General features: G+C 40.8%; 1 protein-coding gene across 1 annotated transcript in view; it reads left to right on the forward strand.

Moving 5' to 3' along the window:
• The first annotated feature begins 356 nt into the window (after positions 1 to 356).
• CNTN4 (contactin 4) overlaps positions 357 to 13720 on the forward strand; it is a 185757-nt gene continuing 172393 nt past the window's right edge. Inside the window, exon 1 of the mRNA XM_027700805.1 lies at positions 357 to 377. The gene's annotated coding sequence lies outside the window, so the exon portion shown is untranslated. The remainder of the gene's footprint in view (positions 378 to 13720) is intronic.

The raw sequence follows: 13720 nt of genomic DNA on the forward strand, positions 1-13720 counted from the left end.
ACAGTGAGGAGGTTACAAGGACTCATGATGGCATTTATTGGAGAAGGCATTTATCTTTTGCTTCTGCTGGGTAGGATTTATTTTTAATGTAACTAATCAAGGGAGTGTGGGATGAACCTTTTCTTGAGCAGAAGTAGCTTGATTTATGAAGTGGATTTGTAATCCAACATGAAGCATTTGATTACTCCTCGCACGCACTAATCCTTTTTTTATGAGATCAATTTGCCCCCAATATCTGTACATGGTATTTTTTTGGCAGCCTTTTTTCCTTAAGACCTCAAAATGGTATAAATGATGAGCTCCAGCTGTTTCTCATTGTGTGGTTTAGTTTCTGACACACAAGGCACTGGATTTTAAGCTTCTCAGACTTTTCCCCTGTAAGTATTATTTAATAGCTATTGCTGCATGAACATTGATTTTAATTTTACCAGAATAAGTGCATTAAAATGTTTACACGTTATTATTTATCACCAGCTGTTTCACCAGCGTTGGAGATGGTGCTTTTATTTATTTCTGGGTACCACATAATTAACTTCATGTGCTTATCTGGAGACTTTCTTGTCAGTTATTCATAGCCTGACTACTTTGTGTGCAATCTTCAAACAATTTACTGTGTGATGGGAAATATTTCAGTGTGTTCTCGCATTAAGATTTAGAATAATGTAACTGTCTGGTGGTATTTATAGCAGGCTGCAGCAGGGGAGGCAAATCACCTTTTATCCTTGGCAGTGTCAGTGGTGGAGGGAAAATTGGCTTTACCCACCTCTGGGGAATTGGTAAATAAAACAAAAAGTTGCATATCTTGGATATATTTATATACTGGGACACTTAAGAGTGAATACACACCTATTCATGGGTGTGTGTCTGTGTGTAACCCTCATCATGTTGGTACTGCTGAGGCTGAGTTACGAAAATCCCTTAATATTCTGCTCAAAATGAAATACAAATCATCGAGAGTCAGCCCAAGACTTCTTGCAGCTTGGTCATTACGTGTTTGATTACAGTTTGCCTGCAGTAATTATGTGGTTTAATCACTTTCTGCACAGATATCAACCACTTAAAATATTTCTGAGTTTGTCAAAACACTGTGTTATCCACGTTCAAAGATTTTCAAAAGGGCAAACAAGAAATGCCAGAGGTTGCAGATGATTATTTTTTATTAGTTCTTTTTTGTTGCCAGTAATTGTAATACAGCAGAAAATGAAGATGTAAAATTAACAAAGGAAGTAAATTTAATTTCTTTCAAAGCCCAGGACTGAGCATAATCCTGTTCAGCATCTGTCCATGGCAGGTTTCATCCTCTCCTCCCAAACCAGGTGTCTCTCTTGGTGTGTCTGTCTCGCTGCCTTCCCAGGGCTGCCAAACCTTGATCCAATAGTGACATTCCCAAGGAGTCTTTAATACTCCAAGATTCCAGCCCAGAGGGGTCTGAGCAGCTCTCCAGGAGCCCCAGCAGAGCCTGCAGGGTTTGTCCATCACAAACAATCACTGTCCTGAGCTGCTGAGCAAGGTAATGAGGTGGGACATGGCAAAGGGTGTCCCAGCTCACAGGCCTTAAAGACATGTCTGAAAAGAAATTTTATTAATAAACTGGACAGACAGACCTCAGAAATAACAAATCAACCCTTTTCCATTTTGCTACTTTAATCACAGAGAGGGGGAGATGCACTTCACCCTCCTGTGTCCTTGATACACCCATGGCAAAAAAAAACCTGTTAAATTACAGTTTTTTTCCCTCTGCTTGAGGATTTCTTCCCAAATCCAAAACATTGGTGGGTTTTCTGCATGTTTGTTTGTTTTTTGGCAATTAGAAGCTGTAGCCAGATTTCATGGCACTCTGAGTTGGTTTCTCATGTAGGAGTAGTGAGAGGAAACTTGTTGGTACATGTTTTGATTTGCTCTCCTTCATTCCTAAAATGAGGCTTGACAATGTGATATTTGGAGCTGATATAAAAGAAATTCATTCTAGTCCTTCTAATCCACTGTGCAAACTGTTAGGATTTTCCTACCTGGCTTTGCTAATGCTTTGGATATCATGAAAGAGAAAAATGGTACCTGAGAAAACTTGTCACCCCAAACTCTACCTCAGTGGCAAATTTTATAAAAATACATTAAAATATTTAAGTATTTTGTTAAAGGACTGGAGGGCCAGGGATCACTCAGGGAAGGAGGTTAATGAACAGTCTGAAATGCCTTTGGAGAAACCCTCCAAAAGGATGTGTCTCCCCAAGGCCAGAGCACACAGCTCCAAACATTGTTCCTAACACTTGCCTCGATCCTTTTAGCAGACAGAGGGGCTACCACAGACATACATCGGTGATAACTGGGGAAATTATGTCCTAGAAAATATCTACTGACCTGAACGTTGTGAATTTCTGGGATTCAATGTGATTTTAGCAGGGAATGAGCAAAACTTGGGTATTATCTCCTTCCCTGTTACTGGTGGAGACCTTGGGCTGGCTGGTCCAAGTGGCTTGTGGGCTTCCCATGGGATGCTCTCCCACCAAAGCAATGCCTGTCTCTTCATATACTTACTGAAGGAAATACATAAACGTGCTTTTATATAATATTTATGATGTATTTGTATGGTAATGAGCCCCAGGGTATGCACTGAGTTCCAGCTCACACAAACGTTGCCACTTGGAAGAATTTCCTGCCTGGCATTTCTTTTATTTTTACGTTTCAAAGCCGCCTCGCTGAGAAGGTTATTCTGGTAATTCATTGTATTTTATTTTATTTTTATTTTTTTTTGGCTTCAAATAAACTTATTTTTGAAAAACAGATCCTTCCTAAGGGCAGTCAAGTGTCAAATGCAGAGTTATGGATGGTGTCAGCTGCGTGTGGGAGCACACGCTCCATTTATTCATTACAGCTGTGAAAGCTTAGCTGTGCAAACGCCAAGTGCTGCTTGTGTACCTGTCACTTCAGAGCCCTTAATGAACATTGATCATGTTCTCCCAGAGTTTATTTGAATAAAGTGCATGGGAAGTAATTTTTAAAAGCACAGCGTGAACTTTTCCTTTCTCTCGTGGTGTTTGGGAGGAACCTGAAAAAAAAACATCTTTGAAAAATTATTGCTGGATGAGAAAGAGGGTTCTGCACATTTAATTGGGTCCTCTTGGAAGGTTCATTTAAAATTTCAGGTGATTTTTCAATATAACATGTATTTATATTTACTTTGGTCATCTTGGAAGGTTCATTTAAAATTTCAAGTGATTTTACATTATAACATATATTTACTTTGGTCATCTTGGAAGGTCCATTTAAAATTTCAAGTAATTTTACAGTATAACATGTATTTATATTCACTTTGGTCATCTTTGAAGGTCCATTTAAAATTTCAAGTGGTTTGTCAGTATAACATGTATTTATATTCACTTTGGTCATCTTTGAAGGTCCATTTAAAATTTCAAGTGGTTTGTCAGTATAACATGTATTTATATTTACTTTGGTCATCTTGGAAGGTCCATTTAAAATTTCAAGTGATTTTACACTATAACGTGTATTTATATTTACTTTGTTCATCTTGGAAGGTCCATTTAAAATTTCAAGTGATTTTACAGTATAACATGTATTTATATTTACTTTGGTCATCTTGGAAGGTTAATTTAAAATTTCAAGTGATTTTACATTATAACATATTTACTTTGGTCATCTTTGAAGGTCCATTTAAAATTTCAAGTGGTTTTACACTATAACATGTATTTATATTTACTTTGGTCATCTTTGAAGGTTCATTTAAAATTTCAAGTGATTTTTACAGTATAATAAGTATTTATATTTGCTTTTATATAGAGAATCATAGAATCATTACAGTTGGAAAAGGCTTCCAAGGCCATCAAGTCCAATCTTTGGTAGAAGGTTGGACTTTTAATTAGTTTCAAAAACCCTGTTCTTTGTAGTTTAAAGTTGTCTTTAAACAGTCCCTTGCATCAACTTCGGGAAAGCAACTCTCAGGTTATTTATGCAGAACTCAGTTGTATAATTCGGGGAAATAACCTTTATCTCCTCTCTTGAGTGAACAGTCTGGCCCACCAGATTTCTTCTGCTGTTGGAGGTGATGGAAAATGTGAAATGTTGGAAGTGTTGTGTTGCCAAATTCCTGCTGAGGCTGCTGGAGCTGCAGAGTTTGTGCCCCGAAGCACCGAGTGCTCTGAGCACAGATGGGGACCCACTTAATCCATGGAACAGTTGCTCCTCTAAAGCTGTTCCCTCCTATATAGGGCACAGTGTGTCCTATAGGATACAGGTGAAAGCAGGGATGAGGGAGATACACCAGATCTTTGGGGAAACCCATAATCAACTCATAATGTTCAGGAATCCCCCAGAGAGCAAATCCCTTATGTGGTCTAAAACTGCCACGTTGGTTTTAGGTCCTGTTTCATTAAATATCCATCTCTGCATGGGCTGTTTTGGTGAAAGCACCTAAAATAAAGGTGGTTACAGTGGAATATGTAGTGGTTGCTTAAATACCTTATTGTATTGAAGCTGAAGAGAAGAAAAACCCATAAATAAAATCTTTCTAAGAGTTGGACTTGATGGCCCTTGTGGATCCCTTCCAACTCAGGATATCCTGTGATTCTGTGAAATTAAGTGCAGGTTTCCTAATTGAAAGAAACTACTTCTTGCAGAAGAAGGAAAATATCGAATATTTCTATTTTAATAAAAGCTTTGCAGTGTTTAGTTTAAAACAGGGACTTCAAATGAAGTCTGCACCCAAATAAATTGATCTGCGGGCTTTGCATTTGTGGTGAGCAAAGTAAAAAGAACTAAATCCATAGGTCATTCCTGCAAGAATAAAGCTAATATTAGCTCAGGAGTCACTCTTAAATGTTGTTTACATAATGATCTTGTGAGGTGCTGAGCCTTCACAATTGAATTGTGCATTTGAAGGGAGAAACCCTAGAATTATAGGTGGTTTCATTTCTTTAAGGACTAAAAATGCAATACAAAACACTATAAGCTCTTTTTTCCCCCTCATTTCCCTTTTCATATTATTTTAACAACAACCTTTTGACTCTGGAATGTGTGGAAGTCAGGGAATATCAAAGTAAAACAATCAGGGGATAATCCTACTTATCTAACCTTCAACTGGCAGCATTTGGTGTATTTTTAGTCTGATAGGATCCGAGTTATCATTACCAGTAATTTGATAAATGTTGTCATTTTTCTTTGAAGAACTTATTTTAGGCTTTTTTTGTGTGTGTGAGTTCACCTGCTCCCTTGAGAGTAAAACCAGCAAATAATTTATTCAGTGAAAATCCTTGACAATTTTTAAGTGAGAATCACTAATTCTAAGATCCTTGTGGTTATAAAACTTGATGATTTGCCCGTAGATATTCTCTTTGGTAGTGCTGTCAGTTTGAGACCTGAGAGCCAGCTCGTTGGGTTTTTTCCAAGGAGCTCTTCAAAGAAGTTCTTCAAATTGAAGTTTAACTCTTCCTCAATTTTGAAATATTTTTTGCTGTGTTTTGTGTTTGGGCCATGGGCTTCTACTGCTAATGGAAAAAGCAGGATAAAGCTTCTGGTTATACCAGAATGTGGATCTTCCCAGTGGGGCTGGAGACACCTTCTCGTGAAACACTGTGGAAATGTGTAGAAATCATGTCCTGCTTCAAAGCACTTGATTTCCACCTGGGGACTCCCAACAGCAGTTTCTGTTCCTTGTATCCCTTTGGTTCAGAGCAGGATGTAATTACTGAATGCCTTCAGCAACCCCTCAAACGAGCCTTTAAAGTCTCTCCCCGTAGCCTGCAGGTGATTATCCACATCTGATCCCTCAGGGTGAGCAACCACACTTACAGCTTGTCCATTATAACATGAAGACTTATTTTTATGCTTATTCTGGCGGGTGCCAAGGGGTTGGGAGAGAGGAGGACCTGCCTGGCTGGGGGACACGGTCAGGGTCACGTCAGGCTGCTGCCACCACCCAGCAAACTCCTGGCTCTCAGGGGCCATGTGCCCCTCTCTGCCTTCCCTTGGAGCAGCTCCACCTCACCAGTTATTCCCTAGAGGGAGGATCACTGATGCCATGGAGCAAAGGTGTGATTCCTGGGGGGGATGTGAGGGATTTGGTGGAAGGGTTTGCACTGGGCAGACCAGGAGCTGTCACGGCACTGTCTGAGCCAGCACTCACTCAGGCTGGTTTGCTGCCATGGAACCAGCAACTCTGCTCCTCTGGGGGGGAGTTATTCAAAGATATTATTGGTGATCCACAGAGAACCCATTTTATAAAGGAAAACTTTACACCTGGGATGTTTAGTATTAAGAAATCCACTTTTACCTGTTTATGTTCAATGAAGTGAACTAAGCCAGCAAGGAGGGGCAGGATCTTTAATGACCTTTGAGAAGGGAGTGGATAATGAGTGAGGCAGAGCTTGGCAGGTTGTCAGTCCATGAGTCTGTCTACCAGTGGCAGCTTCTGAGGAGTTTCTGGCTGGGGGATGAGGAGCTGAACCCATTCCTGGGGTAGCCAGTGAGGTGTTTGGTCAAAGCATCCTCCCACTGCAGGCAAAGGATGGTGTTTGCTCAGCACTGTGAGATTTTTTCCTGCTCTTTTCCTTATTTTTTTAGATTCCTTATTCTCTTTACTCCTCTCCCACCAGTCAATGAGAAGTTCTTTTAATGCCCTGATGTGTTTCTGTCCTTTTGGAAAACAAGTGCAGCCCCAGAGAAGCCATGCCCACAACTTCCCATCACCGTGTTTCTCCACAAACCACAACTGCTTCTCCAACAGTACCTTTAGTCCCTCTCATCGTGGTGTTTACAAATTAAAATGATCTTTTAGAACTGTGATTTAACAGGAATTTTCCAGGCAGTGCTTAAAGTGGGATGTCCCCGAGTGGACAGCCAGGAGAGCATGAGATGGATGGGTTTTGTCTTCTGCTTTGGTGGAGCTGATCATCGTTTTTGTCATCCCTGAGGACCCCCCCCGGGCTCAGATTGGCAGTGGCTCAGTTGTTTTGTATTCTGCTCCTCTGCACTTCCATGTTCCTCCAGTGGTTATAGCCAGAGAGAGAGGAGAATATTAAACATCAGTGAGTGAGTCAGGTCACATGTGTGCTGTTCAACACACAGCAATCTCTTGTACAGAAAGCCTTGTTATTATAGAAAATAAAAGTCTGTATTCTGTCCAGCTTTCCCAATTTGCCCATAAGGTTGGGAGGGAGACAGAGATCAATCACTGATAAGGGTGGCCTATGGCAGTGGGTAGATGAGGCTGTCAGATCAAATGAGAAGCAATAAAACACACAAAAATGTTAAAATATCGTGATTCTTGGAGGCTTCTACTTAAAAATCTTTGATTTCTGCAGCCTGAGGCTCCCAGTTCATCTGTAGCCTGAAGAGGTCTCAGCCCCTGAGTGCACTTGGCAGAAAACAGGGTGGATGGGAACGAGCCTGTGGAGAGGGAAAAACCCTTCCCTTTCCCTTCCCTTTTCCTTTTCTTTCTGTGCCTGTTGCCAGAGGGCAAAAGGCTTTATAGGAAGATCCTCTAGCAGCAGGTAAATGAGTTATCAATTAAATATGCAGTAAAGCACACTGAAATATTTAATGATATTTGATTTCTGAGGATTTTATTCCCATTTTCCTTCAAAAACCCTGGTCAGCTGGAGTGACCTGGGGTTTGCAGAGTGCAGGTGTGCTCTGGGCAGCACCGACAGTGCCTTAAAAAGCAATTTGTTTGCCTAAGTTATAAAATAGTTTGTTATGTTTCCACTAGAAATGTCCAGTCCCTGCTAGTACAGCACAGAGAAAATAATATTTTGGGGGCCTTTCCACTTTCTGTAGTTGATTTATGGGCTCCTTTCTGGCTCTTGGTGTTGGCCCATCCTGAAGACAGGAGGAAATGGTGCAAGAAATGGTTTAATTGGTAATGAGAGCCTGAGGTTTCCATCAATCTCCTGCTCCTCCCAACCATCCGTCCTCCTCTCCCCTCTGGGTTTGTGAAGCAGGAAGGAATTTGAGGAGACAAAATTTCAAAGCTAAATGATTATTTTACAAGTTCCCTGTGTGATGCAGAGTGTTAAAGTGATGCTTCTTGTGCTTAAAAATGAAACAGTGCATCGAGCGCTTTGCTTCCAGAGAAACAATAAATCAAAATAAATTTAAAAATTAAACTTTCTGTCAAAAATTCTGAATGAGCAGACCGATTTTAACACTTTAAAATGAAGTTCGTGGCATCTTTGCTGAGAACTGTTGCTTAAAAACAAACAGTTTTTCCCTGACAGCAGAAATTGTTTCCCTGACATGCCCAGAGGTGAAATGAGTGCTTGGGGGAAACAACGCTGGCAAGATTTTTTTTTTTCTCCCTCTAAGTGCAGCAAGTCTTTGGGCTGTAAAAGCTGTTGTGTGTGGTTTAACTAATTTTCTTTAAACTGAAGGGGAACAGCAGAGCAGAGGATGTATTTTCCCTGGTGAGCTGATATTTCTGGTGGTTTGTGAGCTCCTGCACGTTGTCACTTTGGGAAAGCGAGATGGGAGCAATGTATGCAAGGGAGCAGAGATCAGCTGGATGTGTAAACTGAAATTCATCCAGAGCCTAAAAATAGTTAGAAACCACTGTGGAAAGTGGCATGTTTGCTAGAACTGAATGAACTAGTCCAGAAAAAAAAACAACACTCCATCCTTGAGCTCTTTTCCTTCCTTGCTCTTTGCTCGTCCCTGGAGCTTTTCCCCTCAGTTCTGCAGCAGCACAAGGTGAGGTTCTGGTGGGGAATAAATGTGAGGGTTCTTTATTAGTTTCCCCAGGTGTCAACCAGCATTAGAGTTGGAAACAAGGAAATAATATGAGAACAGGGACACTCACAATGTTTATCCCAGGTAAAACCATCCCCAGAACCCAGTAAAGAACTGTCATGGTACATCATCCCAGTACATTATCCCAGTTTTTGCCCTGTTCATCCTTTGAACAGAGAGTGTCTGACATTGGATTTGTGTCCAGGAGTATGAACCTGCTTAAAAAAGAATTATTTTAAATTATTATTATTACATATTATTATTAATAATTTTATTATAATAAAAATTATTCTTCGGAATTATTTCTTCTTGGCTGCAGCACTGTCTGGGTTCCATCCCTGCCAGTGCTCCCAGAGCTGGGCTGGGGGATGGAAAGCAGAGCATTCCCAACCCTCTGATTCCTTAACCTGGGTTTGAAGCCTCTTCCTTTTATCACTTTAGGCATAAAATCTGAGTATTTTGAGGTCCTTAAGAGAGGTGACACGGCCACAGCAGCCCCTTGATCTTTTTCTTGAGATGCTGGTGAACGGCCTTGGAGGTATAAAAAGAAATTTAAGGTCTGATGGTTTCTTTCTAGGGACTTAACATCTCTAGCGTGTGTTCCCACGAAATATTCAGGAGGTGAAGGCTGGAGCTACACGTACCAAACAAAATTTGGGAGGTTGGTTTGCTGTGTCCAGCACTGAAATACCATCAGTACCATCCCACTGAGGGAAGAATTGAGCCCTGTTGCTCTGAGTTCAGCTCGTGAGACAGCAAGAAATTCGCTGGGAGAATATTTAATTTCAATAATGACCACTGAATAATTTATTCACCTAATTTACAAATATTTTCACAGAAAACACTTGAGGTTTTAATTATGCACTCGGTAAACAGTTTGTGTGTATCAGTGATTAGAAGTTTAATGAAAATCTGTGTATTTTGGAATGTTTTGTTCACGTTTGGGAGCTGTTTCCACTCTTTAGCACCTGAACAGCTGGAGCTGTTACAGATGTTGGGAGAGCAAAGTGGGGACCCCCTGTCTGGTCCCCCCTTGCTCTGTGTGAGGAGTTTGGAGTCAGATATTTCATCTCATGCAAATGATCCCTTTTTTTTCCCTTCTCTTTTACTTAAAACACTGTTGGAATGCTGTGTATTTGTACGTGGCACAATCTTAGGATGGGCATTTTGACTTTTAAAATGCATTTCCAAAGGTTTGCAGGAGGTTTTAGAAGCAGTGCAGATGATCCTGCTGGAGGTTGTCTGCCCTGCTTTTCCAAGAGTTTTCAGTCTTTCCAAAGAAATCAAAGTTTCAGTGAATTAAGTCCCCCATCTTCAAGAAACTACTCCAAAATTATCTTTGCCATTTGTCCTGTGGTTTCCAACACACCTCGGTGGGTAGAGACATTATTTAAATGCACAATAATCTCTGCCAGTGTAGGAAAATAAAATCAGTTTGTTGGAATTTGTGGAGAACAGAGGTTGGGTGGCAGGAAAATGCAAAGGTCACAGCCTCGCTGCCCTCATCTCATGTTTTGCATCAGGAATCACTCCCTCTTTTTGGTGATCCTTAGGGAAGAAGGATTGGGGAATGGCTGAGACAGCAGACACCATTCTTAGCCCAATGCCCACTGTGACAATTCCTCCCAACTCAGAATATCCCAAGAACTCAAAAGCATCCTAACCATGAGTGTCCTCAGCCACATAAATTTTCTGCTTTTCCCCCTTTCCATACCATCCACTTCTCTTCTTTTTCTGCTCTTCCATGCAAGAGAAGAGTTGGATTTGTGCTGGGTTGTGCCTGTGCTGTTGCATCCTAGATTTTCAGTTAGGCATCTAATGAAAGCCCTGTAGGTTATCTCAGTTTCTTGACCATTTATATGCTAATAAAAGGAATTTTATTGTGGAGAAGGGGAGGAAAAAACTAAGACCAAAAAATTAATTCCTGTCTCAATATGCTGTGTGTTAAGAGAACAGTTCAGGGTAACAAATGTACATACATTTGAGATTTTGAATAAATATTAATAATAGTTACAGCAATAATAAAGGGAAATACGTGAGTAAGGGAATTAAAGTGACCTTGAATCCAGGTATGTTATTACTGTACAGATACTGTTTGACTTTAATTTTTATTAATGTAGATAATGGCTTACATGGGCCTTATGGCTGCATTACTAGTGCTCTAAAATTTAATTAGATTTTTAGAGCAGCTGTTAATGTCTTCTCTAGGATTATATAATTCAGTGGCAATGCCAGAAAACTTCATCCATTTCATTAGACCCTGAAAAGAAACTGAAATGAGGTGTTTTGTCTACAAAACTGCCCTGAATTCCTGAGTCTCTTAACAAGCTGTTGTGATTGCACTTATTTTATCCTTGTAATGCAGGTGATGGAGAACACACTAAACCATGGGGAAAAAAATGCTGTTTGGGAACTATTTTAAAAGGCTTTCTAGGATTTGGATTTCTTTTTCTTGCTTTGTTAGACCAAAGACTCTGAGTCAGTTATAATAACTTGGAAAATGTCCCCGTTTTAAAGAGAGCACAAGGCAGGAATTCATATCCCCACCAGCTTGATGGTCATCTGCAGAAATGTAGATTAAAGTGGTTAATTTTTATTACAAAAGAAAGAAGGAGTGGTGTTTTTTATTGTCCTGTCCATCGAAAATATAAATAAAACAGAAATGGAGCAGGATCTGTATTTTTTTTTTCCAGTTAATTCCAAGAGAACTTTCTGAAGAAGCAGCTGTGTTGGTACTGGAAAAAAAAAGGTATTAGAGTTGATCCAATTACAGATCTGAAGCAAATCCCAGGCAAAAAAGTTGAGAGATAATATCTTAGACTGATTTAGTTCAGATTAAGCAGGGTTAGACAATAGATATGTAAAGGAGCAGCAGTGAGGTCTGGTGTGCACCAGAGGGTAACCAGGACAGGCTGTGAACAGAAATTTGACCCCCGGCAGTGTTTTTCCAAGGGATCTGTGTAAAATCCATGGCTTTTTAAAATGCCAAAGTATGGGCTGATGTGTGGTTTGAAGTGTTCAAACCGGGCTGGGTTTGTGTCCTCGTCTGCACTCACTGGCTCTGAGGGCAGATCTTCCTTGTTTTCTCCTCTTGGAGATAGCAGTAGGATAATTTATGCATGGAAAATCCATAGGAAATAATTTTAAGTCTGTGAGGTGTTTGTTCTAAGTTGGATCCCCATCTGCACGTGCAGCTTGCCCAGCGTTCAGGAGTTTGACTGCAACATGTCTTTGTTGTCACCAAGAGCAGAGCCTGTAACCTTCACTAATTCCATGAGGTTTTGACTTATCCACCAGTGAACTCTGAAGTCTTCCCTAGATAAATACAGAATAACTTCTGGCCTGGAAATTATCCTTGTTTATATGAGAAACTTAAAGAGATGGTGGGTTAGTTTTCACTGGATGTATGGCTCAGTCCAGGACTGCTTTCCTTTAAATCTCCTTTCATTAGTTGAGAGCACCTTTCAGAGCAAAAATTCCTGCTGGAAGTGTTTGGAGGTTGTAAGACAAGGAATGATGCGGAATAACTTGTTTAGGGGAAGAGTGGGGAGGATAAAAAAATTGGGATTAAGCTGAGAAGTAGGAGAGAGGTGCCTTGTCCAGGGTGAGCTTCAGTTGCAAAGGAGAATAGTTGGAAGGTTTGCTGCTGTTGCCTATTTCCATGCACCTGCTAATGAGGAAAATTAAGAAAGTGCATTTTTCTGGCTTGGTAAATGCTGAGCTTCATTATTCAACATATTCCAGTGATGACAGAGAGCGTGTCAATGGTGCAGAGTGGGGATGGTAATGGATCAAAGGATCAGATGTGTTGGTTAAAGAAATCCTAATGATAAATGACAGTGACCTAATTTATGAAACAATCCTGTGGTATAAAAGTAATTCACTAATTTGTAATTCTATGATTAACTCGCCAAGAACAAAATCAATCATGTCAGAATCATCAAACGATCTGAGAAATTGCTGCAGGTTCTGCAGCAGTGCCTTGGATGCTCTGCAGCCTCTCCAGTCCCTCCTCTGTGCTCCACATGGGAATCCAGTGCTGGAAACAAAGATCCACATTCAGGCAGCAGCAGTTCTGTTATTCAGTGCCAGTCTTAACTAGCAAACAGGTGAGGAAAGTGTGTCTGGCATGTAAGGAATTATCTCCAAGCCTTGAAAGAGAAAGCTTAAGGGCACATTTGCTGAAGGGTTTCCATATGGAAAGGTGCTGGTGGAGCAGGGCTGGTGCTCCAAGGGAGATGGAAACTTAGAGCCCCTGGGGCAGTTGAGACACTGGTGCTGCTGCTTAGTCTGTTCTGTGTGCCAGACTCTGAGAAATGGAAATAAATAATAAAAAGTAGGCATTTTAATCATTAGAAACTTTATTCTTAGAGAAATCCTGCTGTTGAGGAGCTCATAAACCTGTTGTTCGTAACTTGGGTAAAATCCATTAATGCTGTAACCCTGTAAAACATTTAGGAACAGAAAGGCAGATTGTTTTAAGGGTATTTTATAGATGCTGAAGGCCGGTGGGTGCATCACTAAGATGAGCTGCAGGCCCAGAATCAAAGCTCCCTGATGGATGGGATGGAACCAAGAACCATGAGCCAGGGCAGGATGTGCAGCAGACCCTTCCATGGGTGGGTTCCCGTCCTCCCAGATGAAGGAACACCTCTTGCTGAGTGGCTGGAGCTGGATGGTGGGTCAGGAAGTGACATGAGAACTATTTATTAGCCAGGAAAAAATCAGCAGCCAGCAACAACCATTATTCATTCAGCATTATTGATTTAACTTGAGGCCACGGCCCCTCGCCTCGTGAGTAGTTCTGACATCATTCCATGTGAAGGCTGACTTTACCAAGGAATTTGCCATTAAAAAACCACTGGCAGCAACCAGCTGAAATATCCAAAGGGTTGTGAAAGATGGGAGACAGAAACCCTGTGTTTAGTTTGAATTGAATGCAGCAGTATGGGAGCTGCCACTACTCACTCAGGGATTGACATAT

The sequence above is a fragment of the Neopelma chrysocephalum genome, unplaced genomic scaffold (assembly GCF_003984885.1).
Source record: "Neopelma chrysocephalum unplaced genomic scaffold, ASM398488v2 Primary Assembly neopelma1_147, whole genome shotgun sequence".
In the NCBI taxonomy this organism is placed as follows: Eukaryota; Metazoa; Chordata; class Aves; order Passeriformes; family Pipridae; genus Neopelma; species Neopelma chrysocephalum.